Source organism: Arvicanthis niloticus, chromosome 1 (genome assembly GCF_011762505.2).
Source record: "Arvicanthis niloticus isolate mArvNil1 chromosome 1, mArvNil1.pat.X, whole genome shotgun sequence".
In the NCBI taxonomy this organism is placed as follows: Eukaryota; Metazoa; Chordata; class Mammalia; order Rodentia; family Muridae; genus Arvicanthis; species Arvicanthis niloticus.
The window spans coordinates 36,968,054-36,990,565 of NC_047658.1; the positions used below are offsets into that span (position 1 = coordinate 36,968,054).

The following is a 22,512-nucleotide window of genomic DNA, read 5'->3' on the forward strand; positions in this document are numbered from 1 at the left end:
TAAAACTTTCTCAGCAATGCCCTGCCATCTGTAACAGCATTGGCAACCTATCTAATTTCTCTTTCTTTCTCTGGACTTTTCAGCTTTATTGGGGCTTGGCTGATAAAATTAGATTATTCATGTTGTATAACATAATTATTTTTGGTTTTGGATATTTTTATTTCTTCAATTTTTTATTATCAGAAGTGACTGAAATAAAATATATAATTGATTCTCATCATTATCATCATTATGGAAATGGCTTTAAGAGAAAACTGGGCAGATGAATATTATTGCTTCCCATTTTTCAACTGGTAAATAGTTGCCATTGATAAAACAGACAAGCCCAGAGAATCTGTCCAGAATGTTCAAGATATGGTATATTATACAACATGCCTGTTCTTGGGGAGAACACCTAGGATGTAATTGTGTGTATTTCTTGATCTCATCATACAAGACAAGCACAAAGGCACCACCCATGCCTCTGAGAACGTTGGACCATGCACCCTTGAAAAAAGCCTTGCTTCCTTCATCGCAAGCGATCTTCTGCCAGCAGTCATGTATACATGATACCAGTTCCTTTGCGTCCCGACTGCATCATCATATGATGGCCAGCAAACTGTATCAAAAGGATAGGAAGTCAGGCCAGCAACAGCAGTGGGAGACTGCAATCATCCTGCAGATGAAGATGTGGGTATTCTTGGGATCTGGGAGCATTTGCTTTGCAAAGTCATAGATACCAAAGTAGGCAGCTGGGTAGATGATAATGCCCTCCCATTAAATTTGTAGATCTTGGCAGTCTTTGAATTCCTTTTCCGCTCCAGCTTTGCCCATATCAGCTGCTAGACCAGTACAGGAAAAATCAAGAGGGTACAAAAAAGCACAAGGATGTGGCCTCAGCAGCACCACCTGATGCCAGGTTCTCTGCAACGTAGCACCAAAACTGGGTCCTCTGGTCCACACCACCCAGAAAGATCTGCTTGTATTTATCTTTAAAGGCAAAATTGAGAGCCTGGGTAGGGAAGTATCTGATGACATTGGCCAGGATACCACACCAGAAGGACAGGACTCCCTGTTCCTTGGGGATACAAACCACAGTCTATAATACCCTTGCATTGCTTATCTGCCATGATTTGCTTGCTGGCATGCTGCACCTGCAGCAGCAACTTGACCCGCTGGAGGGGTGCTACGGCTGTCTTGGAGATGACCACCACTAAACAGGCCAAGAAGTCCTTGGCAAAGGACACAGCGGCATCTGTTATGTTGAAAGCAAAAAAAAAAAAAAAAGAGGCATGCGAGTGCAGGACAGAACTGGATTGACAACCGGCTTTGACTCCCGGACTCTGGCCAACACGATGTTTTGTATCATATTTTGTGTATATACTTTGAAATGAGTGCTGCAACCAAGCTAATTAGCGTATCAATCACTCCAACTAGTTACCTGGGTGTGTATAGTTTGAACACTTAATGTTTACTTTCTTTAAAATTTTATGATTTTCTCATACAATACGTTTTGATCATATTCTTTCCCCTTCCCACCACTCCTCTCGGATCCATCCCTCCTCCCTATTATCCACCTGCTTCCATCTCTCAGAGTTCCATTGAAAAGTCAGGTGTTATTCCAATGGGCCTGCCTTAATATAGGACTTGGTTTGTTTTCTTTGCAGCTTTTAATATTCTTCCTTTGTTCTGTACGCTTAGTGTTTTGATGATTATGTGTCATGGACATTTTCTTTTCTGTTGCAGTTTATTTGGTCTTCTGTATGCTTCTTGTGCCTTGATAGGCATCTGTTTCTTTAGATGGGGGAAATTTTCTTCTATGGATTTGTTTAACAATATTTTCTGTGTTTTTTGACTTTGGTTTCTTTTTCTTCCTCTATACCTATTTATAGGCTTGGTCTTTTCACTGATGCCATAGATTTTCTGATATATGAATATATGTGTGTGTATGTGTATACACACATATTTATATATATAAAATTTTCATACATGTCTTTCTTTGACTGCACTATTTACTCTCTCTTGTCTCTGATACTGAGATTCACTCTTCTATGTCTCATAATCTGATGGTGAGGATTATTTCTCAGGGTTTTGTTTGACATCCTAAGATTTTATTTTCAGTTTTATTCCAGGTTGGGTTTTCTTAAGTGACCCTATACTTTTGTTAGCATTTACATTTGTGTCTTGAATTGTTTTCATTAGTTTTATTTAACTGTTTGTTCTTCTTTTACAGACTTCACTAAGGAGTTTATTTATATCCTCTTTGAGGTCCTTAAGCATAGTCCTAATTGCCATTTTGAAGACATTGTCTTGTGCTTCAGCCAAATTGCTTTTCTCAGAGCACATTGCAATAGGGGTCCTGGAGTCTGGAGGAAGCACGTTGTCTTAGTTGTTCACGTTTGCGTTTGTGGATTTTCCATTAGTTCAGTGTTTTGACTTTTAGGGTTTAACGGCAGCACCAAGTCCTTCATTTCATAACAAAAACTCAAGTCTGCAGTTATCAAAGTCCTTTTATACCACTAGTTATTCATTTCTGAAATGCGTATTTTTAACTACCTTTGAAAAGTGTTTTGAGGTTCCGGAGTGATGTTTTGGCTGCTCTCTCAGGGACCCTGGGTTTGATTCCTGGTGCCCATATGGTGGCCCACAACCATCTGTAACTCCAGCTCCTGGGGATTCAATGCCCTCTTCTGGAGTCTGCAGTATTGAGATATGCCTGTGGTACACATACAAACATAAAAGCAAAACACCCATACACACAACAATAAAATAAAATAAAAAATGCCAAAAAATTAGTTTGAAACAGGGCTACACTGTGCAGCTCATTTGGCCTGAGGTTTTTTTTATGAGGTTCAAGTGGGCCTCCAAGATCAAGCCAGCCCAAATTTCATCAATCCCCACCCATTACATAGATGCTATTTGCTGTAGACAATTTCTGGGGAAAGAGAACCATTATTCTTTAAGAGAGTGGCTACTAGTAGGCTTCCCATACCCCAGTGGATGCCCCACACTGATCTTTGTATGGGCAGTACTGATTGAACTTACTGGGTATAAAAAAATAAAGGTCATGAAGATCCTGGGAGGAAGCTGTGTTGGGGGAGATATTGGGAAGGGAGGAAATGGGAGGTGGATATAATCACTTTTCATTGCATTCTGAAGAATAAAAATATCATAATAAAAAAACCTTACGGTTGTCCTGCCTCAGCTACCATAGCCAGCATTGAACTACTGTTTATATGAGCCAGTTGACATTCTTTTTCAAGCTTTTTGATTGTGTGCATGTGGGTGTGCATGCATGTGTGTGTCTGCATACTAGTGCCAAAGGGTGTGTTTGTGAACTCTACCACACGTGGCCCACAGACTTTTTGGCAAAAGCTTTTTCCTACTGAGCCATTTGACCTATGCAAATTCCTTATTTTTACAGCCAACCTGAGTTGAGGCTTTCTGTTACTGAAAACTGAAAAGATTCTAATTACATAAACATGAAGCAAGCAAACCCCAATTGAAAAGACCCAGCACCCATACTGATTAAGTCAAAAGTTTTGCAACAAGGGCAAGAACTTGGAAAAATATTGCTTAATGTAGTTTCTGCAAATGGGCTCTAAATTACATACTGTTTTTTGAAACTTGATTTTAAATGCTTGATTAGCAGTGATTGTGGTTGATACTACAGGAGTGCTTCAGGGTGTCGGTTCAGTAAAAGTGTGCTATTGATGCTCACTTATTTAAGGCAAAGACAAGTAGGTCATTTACTTTACCACAGTCCACACAATCTAGCCTTACCCTGTGGTGAAACCTCAAAAGAAATTTCCCCTTTACGAAAGCTCTTGGTACCTGTAGAATTTGTAAGTCCTCCAGTTCATCTCAGTGATGGATACAGAACACACTCAAACATCATCCTTTCAAATGTCTCTCTGGTACTAATTGGTATAGTACCAGAACACACCAGGAAAAAGCTGTCGTTTAAGGCATTGGGGATCCTGGATCCACTGGAAAGGAAATGAGAATGTCACACTCTGGGACCTGGGGTTACACCCCTTGAAAGAAGAAATGCCAGAGGGGAGGTTGGGCTCCTCCATTAGGGGTTCTCTGGAGAGATACACAGGAGTCAGATACACAGCTCAGGAGCTGTGTGCTAAGCACTTTGCCTAGGGTTCCCCGGAGGCTCTGAGAGTGTCTACTCTGCGGCGCCATGGAGACAGGTAAGCCAATCCCTCCAGAAAGCCAGCAGCAAAATATGGTTTGGAACAGCAGCCTCCAAATTACATAAACCATAAAACCACCAGGAGAAGACTGGCCACGTACTTCATCAGGTAGAGGCCCTTCTGCTCTGGCCTGGTAACCTGACTTCCATCTGGATCCCACAAGGTGGCAGGAGAGAACCAGAGAGAGCTGTCCTCTAACCTTTGTGTACAGTGACTGGCATGCAACTTTTCAATCATACGTTCAAACAATTGTGAAGTCTATGATTTTTGGAATACTATAAACACTGTCTTTTAAAACCAAAGCGAATTTGTCTTTTTACACTTAAGAACATAGTTTCAACCGACTGGAAACTGCTAGGGTGTAGAGGTGCCTTAAGCTAGTCTCACAAAGGTTCTTGTATTGAGGATTGGTTCTCAGTGCAGTGGAAGACCCAGGGGTGACTCCAGTGCTCTCTCAGAAAGAGTGGTGGGACTCTAAAGAAATGTGATCCCTCCACACTACAGCAGTTTCCTGTTATGATCATCTCCAGGAGTCTGGCAGCGAATGGGGTCCTGGATGAAGCCTGTGTCACACTGTTTAAATTCATAGTGTCAAAGCTTGGAGCTAAACAAACCTCCTTATTGTAGATAGCCTTCTTTAGGTTGCTTGTTATAGCAATAACTGAAGAGACCCATACACTGCGGGATGCTCCCTTCTGGACCCCCAACTAGACACAGACCACATCCAAACACCAGTTTCCAACACAAAGAGATCTCTTATTAATTAAAACAGAGTCAAGATGTCTGAATCTGAATCAGGCAGAAACATCAGCAAATGGCTTCGCAGGAGTGATTTTTTTTTTTAAAGGGGAAAAAGGGAGAGGTCCATTTTAGGATGAGCTAGGATGAGTTGGTAGGTTCTGACTGGACACTTTAGTCAGTGCAGCCAAATAGGGAATTTTGACTGCTGGACCTTGGTGATTAACCTCAGGAGAGAGTCAGGCTTAAGGAAGTGGAAAAATAAGGAAATGGACCTTGCAGGCCAGTCTGCTTTAGGAATGTGGAGGAGTCTAAACAAAGGAATCTAATGGTTTAGCAAGGTAGAGGGAAGAGGGGAGGGCAAGACCTGCCAGTGCCATGTTTGCCATGCTTGGGCCTGTTAAACCCTTCAACAACAATGAGCAAACCTCTCTATCATCTATCTCAAAAAGACCATGAATAGCCTTTGTGGAGAATCAGAAGTTTGCTCCTGTGCCTATGGCATTGGCTGTAGGTTTAGTGTGTGTAGCCTTTACTATATCGAAACACTGTCCTTCCTTTTCCCTTCAGGCTTTTTATTACAAAAGGTGCTGCCTGTTGTCAAAAAGCCCTTTTCTGCATTTTTTGACATGATCATGTGACTTCTGTCCTTGAGTCAATTCATGTGATGGATTGTATTTATTGATTTCCTTTGTGTTGAACCAGCCCCACACCTCTGGAATGAAGCCAACTTGATCTTAGAAATGATCTTTTGTATTAGTTCTTGAATTTGATTTGCAAGTATTTTACTGAGAACTTTCAGGGCTTATGCTCATCAGGAAGATTGGTCTATAATTTTACTTTTGTTGTTGTTCTTGTTGTGTTGTGAAACCCAAGCAGGAACAAGAACCATACACCTTCCAAGTTAATGTGAAACCAAAACGGGAAACACATATCTTGCAAGTTAAGAGTTTGTTTGCCGTTAAGAATAAGTTTCTGTTTGTCAGATGTTTCTTTGACCCATCTGCACCTGATGTGTTTACTCACACGTGGGAGGGAGGTTTGTGGGCAGCAACTAGGTCAGGATACATGCTTGCACCTGATTGGATCTTAGCAGGATGCTACAGAGGCAGGAAGTACATCAGGACATATGCTTGCGCCTGATTGGACCTGACAGGCAATGTGGTGGCCTCACTGGTTAGCCCTTTTAAGCCCTTGCAAAATGTGACTTGTGGCTATTTTCTGGGAACCCAGAGATGGACCTGGCCAGAGTCCATCCTTCTGGCCAGTATTGAATTAAAACTTGCTTCAAAGTTGGCTTTAAATTGTGGTAGTTGTCTTTTTCTCGACCAGTGGGATTAACAGTGTTGTTTTCTGGCTTTACAGTATCAAGGTAACACTTCACACTGTAAAGCCCTCCCCGAATGCTGTGGCGAGTCTATTTGGAGCTGGACTTTTTAAATTGGAAGACTTTTAGTTACTGCTTCAATCTCATCACTCAATGTAGATCTGTTTGAATTATTTATTTTACCTTGGTTTAACTTTAGGAGGCTGGTTTTTTTTTTTTTTTTTTCATTTTTTATTGGATATTTTATTTACACTTCAGATGCCATCCCCTTTCCCCATTCCCCCCCTTAGAAAACCCCTATCCCATGCCCCCTTTTCCTTTTTGCATTTATATACTTTTTAAAATATGTTAATCAAAGGCTTTATAAGTTTGGTAATGCTCAATCAGAAGTGTAACCCACTACCCAACCTAGATATATCAACTATCTTTGACTGGTGGAGATACGTGAACATCTGCCTCCATGCCCTAACCTAACCTAACCCTACCCCCCCCCCCCATTACCTAGCTTCTCCTCTAGGAGGCTATTTGTATCCACATAGTCAGCCATTTTCTTTTAAAATTTCTTCTTTGCTGGAATATACCTTTTAATATTTTTACATTTGTGTGTGTGTGTGACAGAGAGAAACAGAGGGACAGAGACAGATAGAGAGACAGAGAAACAGAGAGACGGGAGGGGGATACACATGCACGGGCATGTCTGACCTATGTGAGGGTCAGAGGCTGTTTCTCTTCTACCATGTGGATTCTGGGTTTGATGAAAGGTTTCAGGGCTTGGCAGCAAATGCCTTCACACCCCTTTTCATCTTCAACTTTATTATTTTGGTTCTCGTGTGTGTGTGTGTGTGTGTGTGTGTGTGTGTGTGTTAGTTTGGCTAAGGGTTTGCCCCTCTGGTTTATCTTTTCAAAGGTCCAACTCTTTGTTTTATTCTTTGTACTATTTCTCGTATTTTATTTGTTTGATTTGATTTCAGTAATTTCTTCTCCTATTTTAAATATTTCATTGTATCTGCTGCTCTGGGGTTTGTCTTGTTCTTGGTGTATCGTTAAATTATTTATTTGTGAACTATTTGTTTTGCTTTTTAAGGTTTTATTTTTATTTTAAATTTCATGTGTGGGGTGCAGGGGTGTGTGGAATGAGTGCAGGAGTGCACAGAGGCCAGAAGAGAGTGTTGGATCTCCTGGACCTGGAGTTCTAGGCAGCTGTGAACCATCCCATATGGTTCCTGGAAATGGAACTTGGGTCCTCTCAATGCTTGCTCTTAGACATTGAATCATCTCTGCATCCCTCCAGGCCCCACTCTTATCCACTTCCTCTCTTTTTTAAATATAGGCCCTTAAAAATCATAAACTTCTATATTAGGAATATTTTTATTGATTCTTATAGGTTTGGATTATATTTTTTAAATTATGTTTAATATTTCCCTTGAAATTTTTTGGTTGTTGTTTGTTTGAAACATGGTTGTACTATATAGCCTTGGTTTGGCTGGGGTTCCCTATGTAGGCTAGGCTGGCCTTGAACTCGAAGAGATCCACTTGCCTCTGCTTTCCAAGTGCTTAGTGAGATTAATGGGGTGTACTACAAAGCCTGCCTCTTCTTTCTTTTGGTGACACATCCACCATTTAATGGCATGTTATTTGTCACAAGTTTGCATGGTGTCTGTAGTTTCTACTGTGGTTCATTTCTAGCTTTATTCTGTCATGGTCAGATTGAATGCAAGAAGTTATTTCAGTTTTTTTTTTTTTTTTGTATCTGTTGGGGCTTGCTTTGTGTCCTAAGACACAGTCAAGTTTAGAGACTGTTCAGTGTGCACCTGAGAAGAATGTATGTTCTGTGGCATTTGGACAAAGTGTTCCTTCGAAGTCTGTTAAGTCCATTTGATCCATTTAAAACCAACATTTCTCTGTTTAGTTTTTGTCAGGGTGTTCTGTCTGTTGGTGAGAGTAGAGTATTAATGCCACACACTGCTTTTGTACTGGGTTAACCTGTGGCTTTACATTTTACAGCATAGCTTTATGAAATTGAGTGAACTGAGTTTGATGTGGATATGTTTAGAACCGTGACTCCCTTTTCGTGGGTCTTCCCTTTAATTGGTACGAAGTGACCTTCTTTCTCTCTTCTTACTAGTTTCAGATTGACGTCTATGTTGTCAGATATTAGAACAATGGCACCTGCTTCTTTCCTGGGTCTGTTTGCGTGGCTTGCCTTTTTCCATCCTTTCTTACCAAGGTGTTATTTGCCTTTGAAGGCAAGGTATGTTTCTTGAAGGCAGGTAATGGATGGATCCTGACTTAAAATCTATTTTCCTAGTCTGTGTCTTTTGATTGGGGAAACTGAGACCATTAATATTCAGAGATATCATGGAAAGGTATATGTTAATTCCTACCAATTTGCTGATTTTGTAGTGTTTAGCTTTTTCCCCTTAATCCTCTTTTCTTTATGATAATTTTAGCATCTTTTGTTTCTTCCATGTACCCCTTTAAACGTGTTTTTTATTCTCTTTGATATGAGAATCTTCTGCCAATTTTCCATGGAGACCTAGCGTAGTGGTCATATGCTCCTTTAATCCTTTTTCATGGAATGTTTTTATTTTCCATCAGTTGTGATAGCTTTGCTGGGTATTGTATCTTTGGTTGGCTGGAGTGGTCTTTTAGGACTTGAAGTGGTCTTTTAGGATTTGAAATACATCTTTCATTACCTATATGACTTTTAAAGTTTGTACTAAGAAGACCGTTATCCTGATGGGCTTGCCTCTATGTGTGAGTTAATGTTTGCCTAATGTATCTCTCAAAACACTTTTTTTTTGCTCTGTATACATAATATAATGTGCATTTTAACTGATCCTGTCTATTTGGTATTCTCTATATATCTTAATACAAGGATGAGTCTCCCTTTGCCTAGATTCAGGAAATTTCTGCTATGATTGTATTGAAAATATTTTTTATACTTTTTGCACAGAGTTCTCTTACCATGACCATGATTCATGGATTGGTCTTTTGTCTCAGATGTTGCATATTGCATTCCTGTGTGTCTTTGCATTTATTGCCCCAGACTAAATGTTCCAGTTTCTCTACCTTATCTTCAGGCTCCAGTAGTCTTTCCCATGATGCCCTGATTGGTGGGGCTTCCTGTGACCTTTTTTTATTTGACTCATTGAAAATTTCATTTTCAGTATAATTTCACTTTGGATTTTTCAGTATTTCTATCTCTTTATAAAACTCCATTTTTATATCTTGCATTGACTTCTCTATTTCACTCCTCTGTTTTCTTTTTAGATCAATTCAGGAATTCTTTCATGCCCTCTTCCATGTCTTTGAATGCTGTTTTCTATCCGTTCTGAATTCTTTGTCTGGAATTTCAACTAAGTCACTCTCATTGGGGGCGTTTACTCTGACTTCAGTAGATATTAGGGAAATAGGCTGTCTTTGTTTTCCATGTTGTGGATTTGCATTTGTGTGTCAGGAGTTAGACCACTGTATGAATTTTTAAAAATTATTTAAGTTACCTTTCTTCTTTCAGTGGGAAGTATTTGTGATGTTTTGTAGTAAGTAGGTCATAGTAGGATTGAGGTATTATTTTTCTCTGTAAGACCAGCATCAGAGGACGGATTTCTACCTCCTAACTGTTAACAACAGTCACTACCAGGGGATAAATCCACTTTGAAACAGAATAATAGCCAACTATACAAAAATGCTCAACAAAGTGCCAATCATTTTAGGGAGAAAAGGGAATTGATAGCATTATACACACTGACATATTAGTTATTGTGGGTATAAGTGTAAAGAAAAAGAAAATAGAAGAAATGGATGCATGAGACTAGTGATTAGTATTGAGATGAGAGAGAGAGAGAGAGAGAGAGAGAGAGAGAGAGAGAGAGAGAAGTGTGGATAGGAGGCGGAACTGTAAGATAAAAAATGGGGCCAAGGGAATTCAAGCTAAAGGTGAAAGAGAAACAGAGAGAGACAGACAGACACACAGAAAGAATCAGAGACAGAGAGAGAGACACACACAGGGAGGCTATCAGATAATGTGGAACATCTTTGGGAGTCTGAAACACAGGGAGCCTGAGAACCTAGTCAGACTATGTTTTTTTGTTTGTTTGTTTGTTTTGTTTTGTTGTTGTTGTTGTTTTTTAGAAGGGAAAAGTCAAAGGAAAAGATTAAGGAAAAAAGTGGAGGAAGGAATTGCAAAATAATAAAATCAAAGAACAGAGCAGAGCCAATTTGGTCATGGGTATTGAATTGAGATGGGTCAGATGGAGAGAGAGAGCTGAGGGGGCCTGACTGGCTGTGTCTGCATCCTCTGTGGTGAGTTGGCTTTTGGATCATAGAGTACTATTGTCCAGTCCCTGGCAGTGCTTCATGGGTGGAAGCTCAGATGTGGTCACATCTCTGCAAATTCCTTCTGGAAGCTGGATGTCAATGCTGGCCCCACTCTGTTCAGCTCTCACTAGTGTCCTACATGCTGGTTGGAGCCAGTGTCAAAGTCCCATGTGACTTAGGTTCCCACCACAGCTTTCTGCAGTCTAGATGGGTTTTGTTTGCCAGGGTTTTAGAGTTTACTACTATCTCACTTTGAAGTGGAAACTTAAGTGTTCTTTGGAAAGTCGGCTGAATGGTGTTTTGCTGTGGCAAACATGTAAAGAAACATTTAGCTGAAGTGGACACAAATGAAAGACTAAGGCAGACTCGTGAATGTTTGGCTGAAGCAGACACAGGAGAGAGGATGTTCTGCTAAAGCAAGCACAGGAAAGGACACGTGATGAAAGATTCTTTGTTAACAACATGCATGTATTGATCTGCCTTACATTGTGTAATTGAACTGCATTCGTCAGGACTCCACAGAGAGAAATGCACCAGAAAAACTTCTGGTGATGTGCTGCAGTTTCTTGCCACTTCAGCGGATTTGGACTGATTGGTAGAGTGATATCAGCTGAGGCAGGTGCACATGCTAAGGCAAGACACGTGGAGGACACATGATGTTTGGAAGGTATAAATGGGACTCAATGGACAGTGACAGAGCTTATAGAGCTAGTTGTGCAATGCTTGTGGGTCTCGAGTCTTCACTGATCTTCGCTTCCCTGAGAGAGGCACAGCCGAGAACTTTTCCTGGCATTCCTCCTGGTCCCTCTAGCTGACTCATGCCAAGGCTGAGGCCTGGCTGTAGGTAGTGTCACTACTGATTCATGTTTGTTATCCTGACTCGACTGAACTGGACTGCTGGTGTATCCATGAAGTGTTTGCAAGTGGATCGAGCTGCGGCTGGTAATCTGTGAACTGACTGTTGCTGATTTCCAGGCAACAGACAGGAGTTGCTCCAAAGAACCATTATAAACATGTCTACTTCTCCCACCCCACTCCCCCATGTCCTTTCTTTTCCACTACCTCTGGTGGATGATGGGCTACAAGGGAGGTTAAAGCATTTAAGAACCATCATTAAAAATAGGTTTTGAAAACAATTACAGTTACTTGATCTGAGTTTCTCCACAGTATGGTTTACTAAATGCCTTAGAAGTCATTTAGTATGTTTTGTCAGTGGCCAGTGTCAGGCACCCAGTGCTAGCGGGGAGGAAAATTTTGGCTTTTCAATCTTCTATTGCTGTTGATGACCTGGGCAAGAGCTTTTCTCCAGCTCTTTGGGTGTCCATTATTTTTCTGATAATTTATTTTTCAGTATTCCCCAGATTATTTCCTGGAGACTCCACTCTGCCTGAGTGCCATTCACCATCTTGGAATCTATTTTTCCACTGAGGGGCATGCATGCTGATGGGTAGATACACATCTGCGCATGCATTTGTGGACCAGTTCTCCTGCTTTCAGGATGTCAGGGCTGGCAATCCTGATTGCCAGAGGGGATGAGGGGCAAGGTGGGTGGAGAGGGCATCACCTCCACACCTCCACCACCCCACAGCAGATGAATGTCGGGGTCAGCTCTCCTACACTCAAACCTTCAGGGCTGGCTCACCGGTGGCCCTGCCACCAGGGCCAGCTCCATTGTGCTGCACAGGGCCTGCTCTCCTTTGAGGGGTGGGCTGGAGTCTCCAGTGAGGGGCAAGTTCTGCTCAGCCCCTGGATGTCCATGTGGACCCAGGAAGCTGCCCAGACCGGGAACATTCCCATGGTCTTTGGGGGTAATATGAACCACAGACATCTATACTGACCTCTGCTACTGCATAGCCATGGACCCAGACATGGAGCCCAGTGGTGGAATGGCAGGGACTTCACCATGGCCTCAGGTGGTAGGGCTGGCTGCTTACAGCAGGTCATTCCTCTCATCCCTCCCATCTCCAGTTCCCTCTCCATAATGCTCAAGCTGTTCGGCTTCTCTTTCTCTCCCATCTGTCCACCACACACTTGCACATTGTGTAACTCCTGCAGGTGGGCCATGTGGCTGGCAGGCCTCTGGGTGACTTCCTCTGCCCATGGAACATGGCATGGTGGCAAGTGGGCCTCTAGGTATCTATAGCCCACCCAGATGTCATGGTGGCGGGCAGGTCTATGAATGTCTTCTCCCTCCCGCACCCATGTGGTGTAGCAGTGGGTGGGTCTCTGTGTGTCTTCTGCTGCAAGTAGGTCTCTGGACTCTTCCTCTTCCAGCACTGCACTGTGTGGCAGCAGGTGGTGCTCTTTGTGTCTCAGAGTCTCTCATCCTTCTGAAGCTTGTTTATCAGCTATTTCCTCTATGACTCATACATTAATATATTGCCCAAAACCCTTGCTGAACCCAAGGTCACAGTTTCATCTTAGGAATCCAGAATTTTATGAGTTTACATTTTGCATTTAGATGTATGGTCTATTTGAGTTCATTGTCATGAACCGTTGGAGGATATTTGATCACACTGTCAACCCTGAGATTATGTACTGGAAAACCCTGTTTCTAGTTGTGGTGTGGCTCAGCTCTAGCTAATCCAAGAGCTTTCTGTTTATTAAATAAAGTCAACCATAGGTCAAGACTTTATTTAATAACCAGCAAGCCACCAGTTGTGAGAGGTTGAACATGGGGAAAATCCATAGAGAGTGGGAGGAAGTCAGAAGGATGGACAGATGCACAGGAAGAGAAAGGAGGGGCATTCAGTGTGACGGGTTCTAAAGACAGTGTGAAGAAGGAGAAGGAGCATTTCCTCCTGAGATGTCGGTTGAGAGGGAAGGTCAGCTAGGTGCTTTCTTGCCTCTCTGAACTAGTAGGCTTTCATCCCAGCATCCGGCTCCTGAGTCTTCATTTGGTAAAATTGAACAATTGAGGTTTTGTTTTAAAAACAACAATGCACAGTGCATGATATGGCTTAAAGTCCATCTTTTTGTATACAGATACACATTTATTCAAGCAATCTTTTTTTTTCAAATTTGAAAAAAAATCAGTTGCCTTTTAGGAGAAGTCTAGACTGGTGGATCCTGGGGACATGTTGGTCAGACAGTTTAGATCTGGGTTGAAAGGAAAAACCTGTCTCAGAAATAAGGCAATAAGGTGAAGATGGCTGGCCTTCATATATGCTCCTATGGGCACAGGCAACACACACACACACACACACACACACACACACACACACACACACACACATACAAAGAGAGAGACAGAGACAGAGAGAAGAGAGAGAGAGATGGAAGGATGGAGAGAGAGACAGAGAGATACAGAGAGACAGAGAGAAAGAGAGAGAGAGACAGGGAGACAGAGACAGAGGGAAAGAGAGAGACTGAAATAAACAAACACAGAGACATACTCAGAGACAGACAGACAAAGAGACAGATACACACATAGTGACAGACAGACACAAAGACACACAAAGACACACAAAGACACACAAAGACACACAGAGACACACACACAGACACACACACACACACACACACACACACACACACACACACACAGCCCATTGCCTGTCACACACAGCCCATTGCCTGTCACACACACACACAGCCCATTGCCTGTAGATAGATGTGTGTAGATGTTTAGGAGCTGTATTCAGGTTTGTTGGTCTCTGTTTCTCTGTCTCGCTGTCATTATGACCTACCTAATTTTTGTCACCTTTATGATGTCTTTCTAAAACATACATATATATATGTATATATATATACATATATATATGTATATATATATATTTACTTTCCTTTTTTTTCTTTTATTTTGTGTGTCTTACTATGTAGCTTTGGCTGGCTTGGAACTCACTGATTATACCATGCTGATCTTGAACTTACAAAAATCTGCCTGTCTCTGCCTCCTAAATGTTAGTAAACGGGCGTAGGTCACACTGTCTTTAAACCCCTTCAAACTGAATGCCCCTCCTTTCTATTCCTGTGCATCTCTCTATCCTTCTGACTTCCTCCCACTCTCTATGGTTCTTTTTCCCCCATGTTCAATCCCTGACAACTGGTGGCTTGTTGGTTATTTAGGTCAGGTATCCCTGACAAAACTACCACTTGAAATAAGGCTATATAAAGCGCCCAGCCTTGTGTGTCAGAACTCTATTGGCTACTGTTGTCCCTCCTCATATAAGTTAGCTCATGCTCTGTACTCTGGGAGGCAACAGCACCCTGCTCAAGGCTTATACTTTTGACTGCTCTTGAGGCAGCAAGACTTGGGAGAATGGAGCCAGCCAATGAGGCAGACTAAAGCCTCATGCAATCGCCAACTTTGTTCATAGCAACAGATGAAGGTGAGGAGAGTCACACAAGTGTCCAGTCACAAGGGCAAGCCTCAGGTGGCAGAAACATGCTTTTCCATAGAGGCGTACAAACAAATAAAACCCAGTGTAATGAGTAATCTGAAGTAAGCTCACTCTTCTCCACGCCACCTGGGAGGAGCAGGAAAACACAACGTAAGAACAGTTCCGTGGTTTTGAAGGAACTGAGATCACAAGACTCTTGCCTTAGTCTGTCAGAGTTACAAGCACTCAGAATTCTCACACAGCTCCATTCCTGGACCGTATTCTGACAGATACAGACACTGCTTTGCTTTAACTGTATGAAATGAACCAGCACACTTTACTGATTGGTTACTTAAAGAAAGAAGTTTCCTTATAAACATCCTGTCTCTGAAATACAGTAGTCATTTTGTCCACACTGTACTGCAGTGCAAAAACAGTAAATAAAAAATTTCAGAAATAAATAACTTCTGAGTCTGAAATTGTGTCTGGCCTGAGCATTGTGATAAAGCTTGGTATTGTCCCTCACTCAGGCTGTGATGTGACTTTCCCCAGCCTAGCCACACAGCCAGTCGCTTTTCAGTGCTCCGTGTTTTCTGTTGAGCCCGTACTATGAAAGGTAACCTTTTCTATATTTCTATTTCTTCCTGGACACCCACTTACTTCCTCCTCCTCTCCACTTTTCTGTCATTATTCCATTCTCCCATCTTCCAAACATAATTTCATGTAAATAAAAAAGTCACAGTGTGATCAAATATCCTGCAACAGTACATGACAATTAACTCAAATAGACTATACATCTAAATGTAAAATTTAAACTCATAAACGTTCTGGATTCCTAAGATGAAACTGTGACCTTGGGCCTAGCAAGGGTTTCGGGCAATATGTTAATGCATGAGTCATAGAAGAAATAGCTGATAAACAAGCTTCAGAAAAATAAGAAATTCAGAGACATGGGATGTGGTAGCAGGTGGGGCTCTATGTATATCTGAGAAGGTTTATTTGTCTCAAAGATCCCTAGGGGACTCAGTTCATCATGGTTTGAAAGGACAGCTGTCTGAACATGAAGACAGCCTGTCACATCCCATCAGCCCCCTGGAAACACACAGGACAGGAAGTAGGGCCAAGCTACAAAGCCTCAAGTCCCACCCCTAATGCCTTATTTCCTCTAGCAAGTCTCTGCCTCCTGTAGGTTCCATGGCTTTCCCAAGGTTCCCCAGCATCTGGGGGACCAAACACACACGCCTGTAGGGGGGCATTTCATATCAAACACAGCAGTCATGCTATTTAGCACACGCTGAGTCAATTAGGAATGGTTTCAGTTGCAAGCGAGAGAAAGTCTGTCTGAAGAGGTTTGCAGTAATGGAGGATGGTGTCTCAGGTAATGTGAGGTATGCATCTGAAGTGAAGACATGGACTAAGAGACTCCATGACCTCAGGTGAGCCATTCTCCAGCCTTTCCTCCATGATTAGCACACAGCTGCACAATGACCACATCTGCATGCAGAGGAAAGACAAAGGAAGGAGATGTAGGAGTGGACTTTACAAAGAAATGAATCCCAAATAGACATGGTCCTTTGCCATCATTCTAAGCCTTGGCCATGGGGTCAGTGTGGCTTCTTCAGTGTTAGGCTAGTCAGTCCCAGGCTCGCACAGTGAGCAGTAGGTCACTCCCAGGCTCCCTCTGTGGCATGCAATGTCATAGAGGGCATCCCCCTCAGCTTCTTTTCCTAGAGCAGATCTCTGGAGAAGGAACCGTTGATGACATAATTTACAACATTCACATTTTTGCTAATGCCACCTTTGCATTCCTACCCGCCATTTATAGAAAGAATGGCTTGTTTTACCGGAAATACTGCCAAGATGTGGTGTTACCTGAGTTACTAGTGTGCCAGTGCGATGGCGGGAAGTGGCAGTTTATTTTAACTTTAATTTCTGTGATTACTGGAAAGGCTCAGTCACCTTTTTTGCTTTGCTTATGGTTAAACCCAGGCGTTATGCATGGTAGGCATGGCCTCTCCGCCCCACTTCTATGTGCGTAAGACTGCTGAACAGGTCTATGGTTGTGTTTGTGTTGTTAATTATCAGGCATGTTCTTGGCCGTTTTTCCCCCACCAGCAGGCTTTTTTTCCCCTACTGACTGACAGGAGTTAGTGCTGTGATTGCTATCCTAATTATGGGCTTAGGAAGTATTTTGAAGTATTTCTGTTTGTGATTTGTCATTTATTTTAGTGTGCTTGCTCTCACATTGGAGCTATTTTTAATTTTTTTTTAGAATTTTATTTTTAATGAAAATGTAATTATGTCACTTTCCCATTCCCTTTTCTTCATCCAATCCCTCCTATAGCCTCTTTTTGTTTATTATCATTGTTAAAAACATATACATGCACATATATGTCTGTGTGTGTGTATATATATATATATATACACACACACACACATATACACAGGGTAGATGGACTCAGCAGGTTGTATGTATATATGCATATAATATATATTAATGTATATATTGTGTATATATATGTATATATATTACATGCATATATACATACAATCTGCTGAGTCCATCTAGTTTGGTTTGTGTGTGTGTACAATTCCAGGGCTAACCACTTCGTTTGGATGAACACTTAGGAGGCTCATTACTGGGGAAGACTAGTTGTACCTCTTTCAGTGGTCCTTAGCAGCTTGTATACCTTTGTCCAGGGGTGGGACAAGGTGACATCTGTCTTCCACGTTAATATGTCCAGTGTTGTTGCCATTCAGGTCTTGTTTAGGCAACCATGTTTTTCAGGTATCATGCGTGTAGCTTTCCGGTCAGGTGTTTGTTTGTTGTTAAGACAGGTCTCACTGAGTGGCCCTGGATAGACTGGAACCATGCAGGAGAGCTGGCTTGAAACTTGGGGAAGTCTGCCTGCCTCTGCCTCCTAGTGCTGGATTGACAGCATGCACCAGCACGAAGGGCTGGCTCCCTGTCTCTTATACACACAATTTCACATTAGACTTCCTGGTCCCCTGGCTCTTGCAGTCTCTCTGCCTCCTCTTCTGAGATGTTCCCTGAGCCTTGGGTGGAGAAGTTGTGTCATAGATGTATCCAATGGAGCCGGGCATACCATGGTAAGCGCTCTCTGCATTTGGGCCAGTTGTAGATTTCTGTGATGGTCTCTGCCTGCTGCAAAGAGAAGATTTTTTCTCACAACCACAAGTTAAGGCTTTGGGATAGTAAGCTTTAGGAAGCTGTTTTTTTTCCATTGTTATAGTACAAAGCCTCCTGCATTTGAAGGCACTTTCTTCATGCAGGTTGGGTTTAGTTTTCTCCTTAATGACTTTAAAGATGCTCACTTGTATTTTTTTCTAATTATTTAACATAACTTTTATGGATGTTTCTCCTCTGAATTTTATTTTAAATTATTTTCTACATGGTTCAGCCAATTTCCCCTGCATTGTTTACTAGATAACAAGTTATTTGTCTACTGATTCCAAATGTTTTTTTTTCCAGTAGCTAAAATAACATCTATCTGCTATTGATTATTTTATTTAACATTTCAGGCACATTCTTTTCCCCCGTTAGTATTATAGCATTTATTTAATGTTTGTGATAAGGTTTGAGAGTATAGCTCAGTGATACGGCAAATGCTTAGCATTCTTGAGGCCTTGGGCCACGTTCCCAACATGACCACCAAAAGCAGCAGCAGCAGCAGCAGCAACAACAACAACAATAACAACAAGGGATGTAGCAAGTCTTGAGACTATGTTGGTACATCCATTTCTTAGAATCAGAGTGACTATTCTTGAATGCCCTCTCAAAATAACTGTTAAGATAATTTTTATCACACAAATCCATTGAATTTGGCTGTGGTTACATTGAGATGTGGATGAACACCAGGGCCACTGATTCTCATAAAGCAGATGCTTCTGGCTTGGCCACGGTCTTAGCTGGGGTTTTATTTCTGCGAAGAGACACCATGACCATGGCGACTCTTATGGAGGACAACATTAATTAAATGTTAATGGGTCTAGCTTACAGTTTCAGAGATTTAGTTCATTCTTATCATGGCAGGAAGCATGGTAGCATGCAGGCAGACATGGCATTGGAAAGGTAGTTAAGAGTTCTACATCTGGATCTGCAGGAAGTGATAGTGACCTCAAAGCCCAACCCCTAGGGACACACCCACTCCAAGAAGACCAGGCCTCCTAATGGACCTATGGGGGCCATTTTTATTCAAACCACCACAAGACACTCACCAAGCTAAGGCCTTGTGTCCCTCAGTTAACATAGGTTCTATTGCTGCGCCTTCTTTCATCTTATTTTTCATTAATTATAGATGTAACACATGAAACATTTTGAGTTTTATATATCTGGTATTGTATCAGATTATCTTACTGAATCCATTTGATTGTTTTTCGTTGGTTTTCTAAAGATTTCCAGGGAAGCTATTGCCTGTGAATAACAAGCTCCTCACCTTCCTTTCAAATATTCATTTAGCATTTTTTCCATGCTTGATTACAAAAACAATGTTAGTTGACAGCACTAAAAATTAGTCCTATTATATTATTCCTGATTTTGGGTGAGATAATTGAGCCAGTCTGACTCCATCACAGGTTGCAAGATGCCACTTCGGGGGACTAGGCCTAAGTTTCTGTTTCCCAGAACTGAACAGACCAGTTCCCGGAAAAACCACAGCCCATCATCTGGTCTGAGCAAGAATAGTTAGTCAGCAAATGGTTCTAGAAAGTACCCAAGCCCCAGCAATGGTTTTGGAAAGCCCCCAGAGCCCTGACTAATCCCAGAGCCATGCATACCCCTAGAGACAGAGCCAACCAATCAGGACAAAGATCACTTACTCCCTGGAACTTCCCTAATTGGCTTTAAATTGAGCCTGCAGCTCATCTCAAGATAGCCATTTTGATGAATGGTAGACCCCTGCACACTGGATTTCTGCAGAATAAATGTCTTTACTTTTGCATACTATTTGAGTCTGGGCTGTCAGTCTTTGGTGATTCACAGACCCTTCCATGGTGATTTTGCTATTTTTATTTTCACTTAATGTGATGCTTGCTATAGATTTTTGGTGGGTTTATCAGTTAGACTTGCAAACCAAATAACTAGGAAACTCATTCAAATGTCATGTATAAATACAAGTTGGGTGTGTGTCATGCTGGTGTGCTGAGGGATGTTGAAGGTCTGTAGCTTTCTGGTTCTGTCCTAGGTAGCTCCTGTTTTGTTTTTGTTTGTTTGTTTGTTTGTTTGTTTGGTTGGTTGGTTGGTTTTTTGTTTTGTTTTACAGCGCTAGGGTGGCCATTGTGATTGTATTGTAGACATGGAGAAGAGGAGAGTCAGTAAGCATGCTTCCTCACCATCTGACAAGTCCAAATATTTCAAGGTTATACTTTAATTTTCATCTTTTGGTTGGAGCTTTGTCTTGGTAGCATCCTTGTCTACCTGAAAATGAGTGCTTTTAACTCGGTGGTGGCCTCATTTGTAAAAAGGAAAAAGGGATAATAGATATTACATTAGCGACTAACAGTTCTGCAAGAAGGCTGTTTTCAGGTGACAGATGCCATTAGCTGGCTCAGCAATCTTGCCTATTCTTATTGATTACTAATTATGAAATTTAAGTAGTTTTGTTTTTAATAACATCAGTTGGATTGCTTTTATTGTGTCATGAATTTTATAATGTGACATTATCTTCACATTTTCAGGATGAAAGAAATACATTTGGACCTCTAACCCATTCTTATTTTTTTTCAATTCTTATTTTTAATAATCACTTTTCTGAAGTATGCACACATCATACACTTTGAGAAATTCCATAAAGCAAATCCATCCATATCCTCCTAATGACTTTTCCCAGTCCCTTTTCTTTGCCAGATTTTGAGGTGACCAACTTCTAACACCACTCATAAACTCTGCTTTATTTTGAGTTTTAACTTCCAGAACAGCATACACTGTGCATGGTTTCTTTTGTTCATAATGATTGTGACCTTCACCCTTGTTGTTATGTAACACTTCAGCTTGTTGGTTTTCATTCCTGTATAATATTTCATGATAGAAAGTGTATCAAAATTTGCTACTTGCTACTTAGGTTGTTCTTAAATCATGCATATTATAATTAATATCTGTAAGAACATCCTCCATATAGTTGTGAGTTATAAGATATGTGAGTCTTTGGCTTTCACAGATATTGGCAAACAGTTTGGTTTTATAAAACATTAAGTTATTTATCAAATAGCCCTATTGTATAAGGTCTAGGGAGACAGGTTAGTAGATAAGGATACTTACAGTGCAAGCATGGGGACTTGAGCTGGGATCCCAGCACCCACATCAAACACATCAGGTCTAGATGCATGTGCTTCTGTGAGGGGTGTGTGGCAGACTGAGGGGGATCCCTCAGGTTTGCTGTCTACCAGCCTTGCTCCAGGTTCAGTGAAAGATCCTATCTCTAGGGCATAGGGCAGAGAGGGATAAAGCAGGTCACTGGAATCCTTCTTTGGCTTCTGTAAGTGTATAGGCATGCACACTCACACACACACACACATGCACATACACCGCACACCCTGAGTTCACAGTGCAACCTGCTCTCAAAATTATTGTAGCCATCCATCTTCTGGCCTAGTATGATTTAGGGCTTCATTTGATTCAAGTTCTGGCTAGTACCCATTGTTATCTGTCTCTTCAATTTTAGCTGTCCTGAAAAGTGGTTGTCTTAATGTGAGTTTTGCTTGCTTTTGCAGTGTCAGAGGTGAAGCCACTGCACAAGGCCTTGCACATGTAGGCAATCACACTATCACAGGGGCATGCCTGCAGCCTCCTGTTGTGGCTTTAATGTACACTGTTGACTTTTATGCACAAGTACCATCTTGTGTGTTTCTAATATTTTGAGCATTCTTTTGTTTATCCGTGCCTGCCTTGTCATTTTTTTTCCTGGTTGTTCCTATTGGGCATCTGCTTTTTGTTGAGTTTCCAGTCTATCTGTAAATCTCAAGTGTGACACCTTTGTCACTCTGCCTTGCCTGTCTCTTCTTGAGTGATGATTTTCTGACCAACAAAAGTCATCCCATTTAAATAACCAGACCTGTCTATATGCACACAGGATGTAAGAGTTCCTGCCCACCTCAACTCTAGAATTGATTTTATTTTATTTTATCAAGACAGGGTTTCTCTGTTTAGCTCTAGCTATCCTGGACCTCACTCTGTAGACCAGGCTGACCTCACTCAAACTTATGAGGAAATTTGTCTGTCTCTGCATCCTGAGTGCTGGGATTAAAGGAATGTGGCTTAGTTTAATGTTTTTAAATGGTTTCTATTGTTTGTTAGTTTACAGCTACAAATGGAATTAATGTTTGTGCGTGGTACAGAGAGAGAAAGAGAGCTTACTTTTCCAAAGTTTATTGAATATCATTTATTTAACTAGAGCACCCTTGACCCATCTCCTGTGGCCTTCTTTTCTAGAGACAATTGAATGATTACAGATGTGTGGTCTACTTTTGGGTTTGCCCTTCATCATTCTGATCCATGCCTGTGATCGCAATCACTAACATGCTGACTTAGTTACAGATTGTTATAGTCTCAGCCCTTTGCACTTCTTATAACTAGTGTGTCAGTATACATGTGTGTGAGTCACAT

General features: G+C 41.5%; 1 pseudogene; it reads right to left on the reverse strand.

Annotated features, from left to right (window-relative positions):
• Positions 1–243: 243 nt before the first annotated feature.
• Positions 244–22,512, reverse strand: part of LOC117708767 (ADP/ATP translocase 2 pseudogene) — a 33,743-nt pseudogene continuing 11,474 nt past the window's right edge.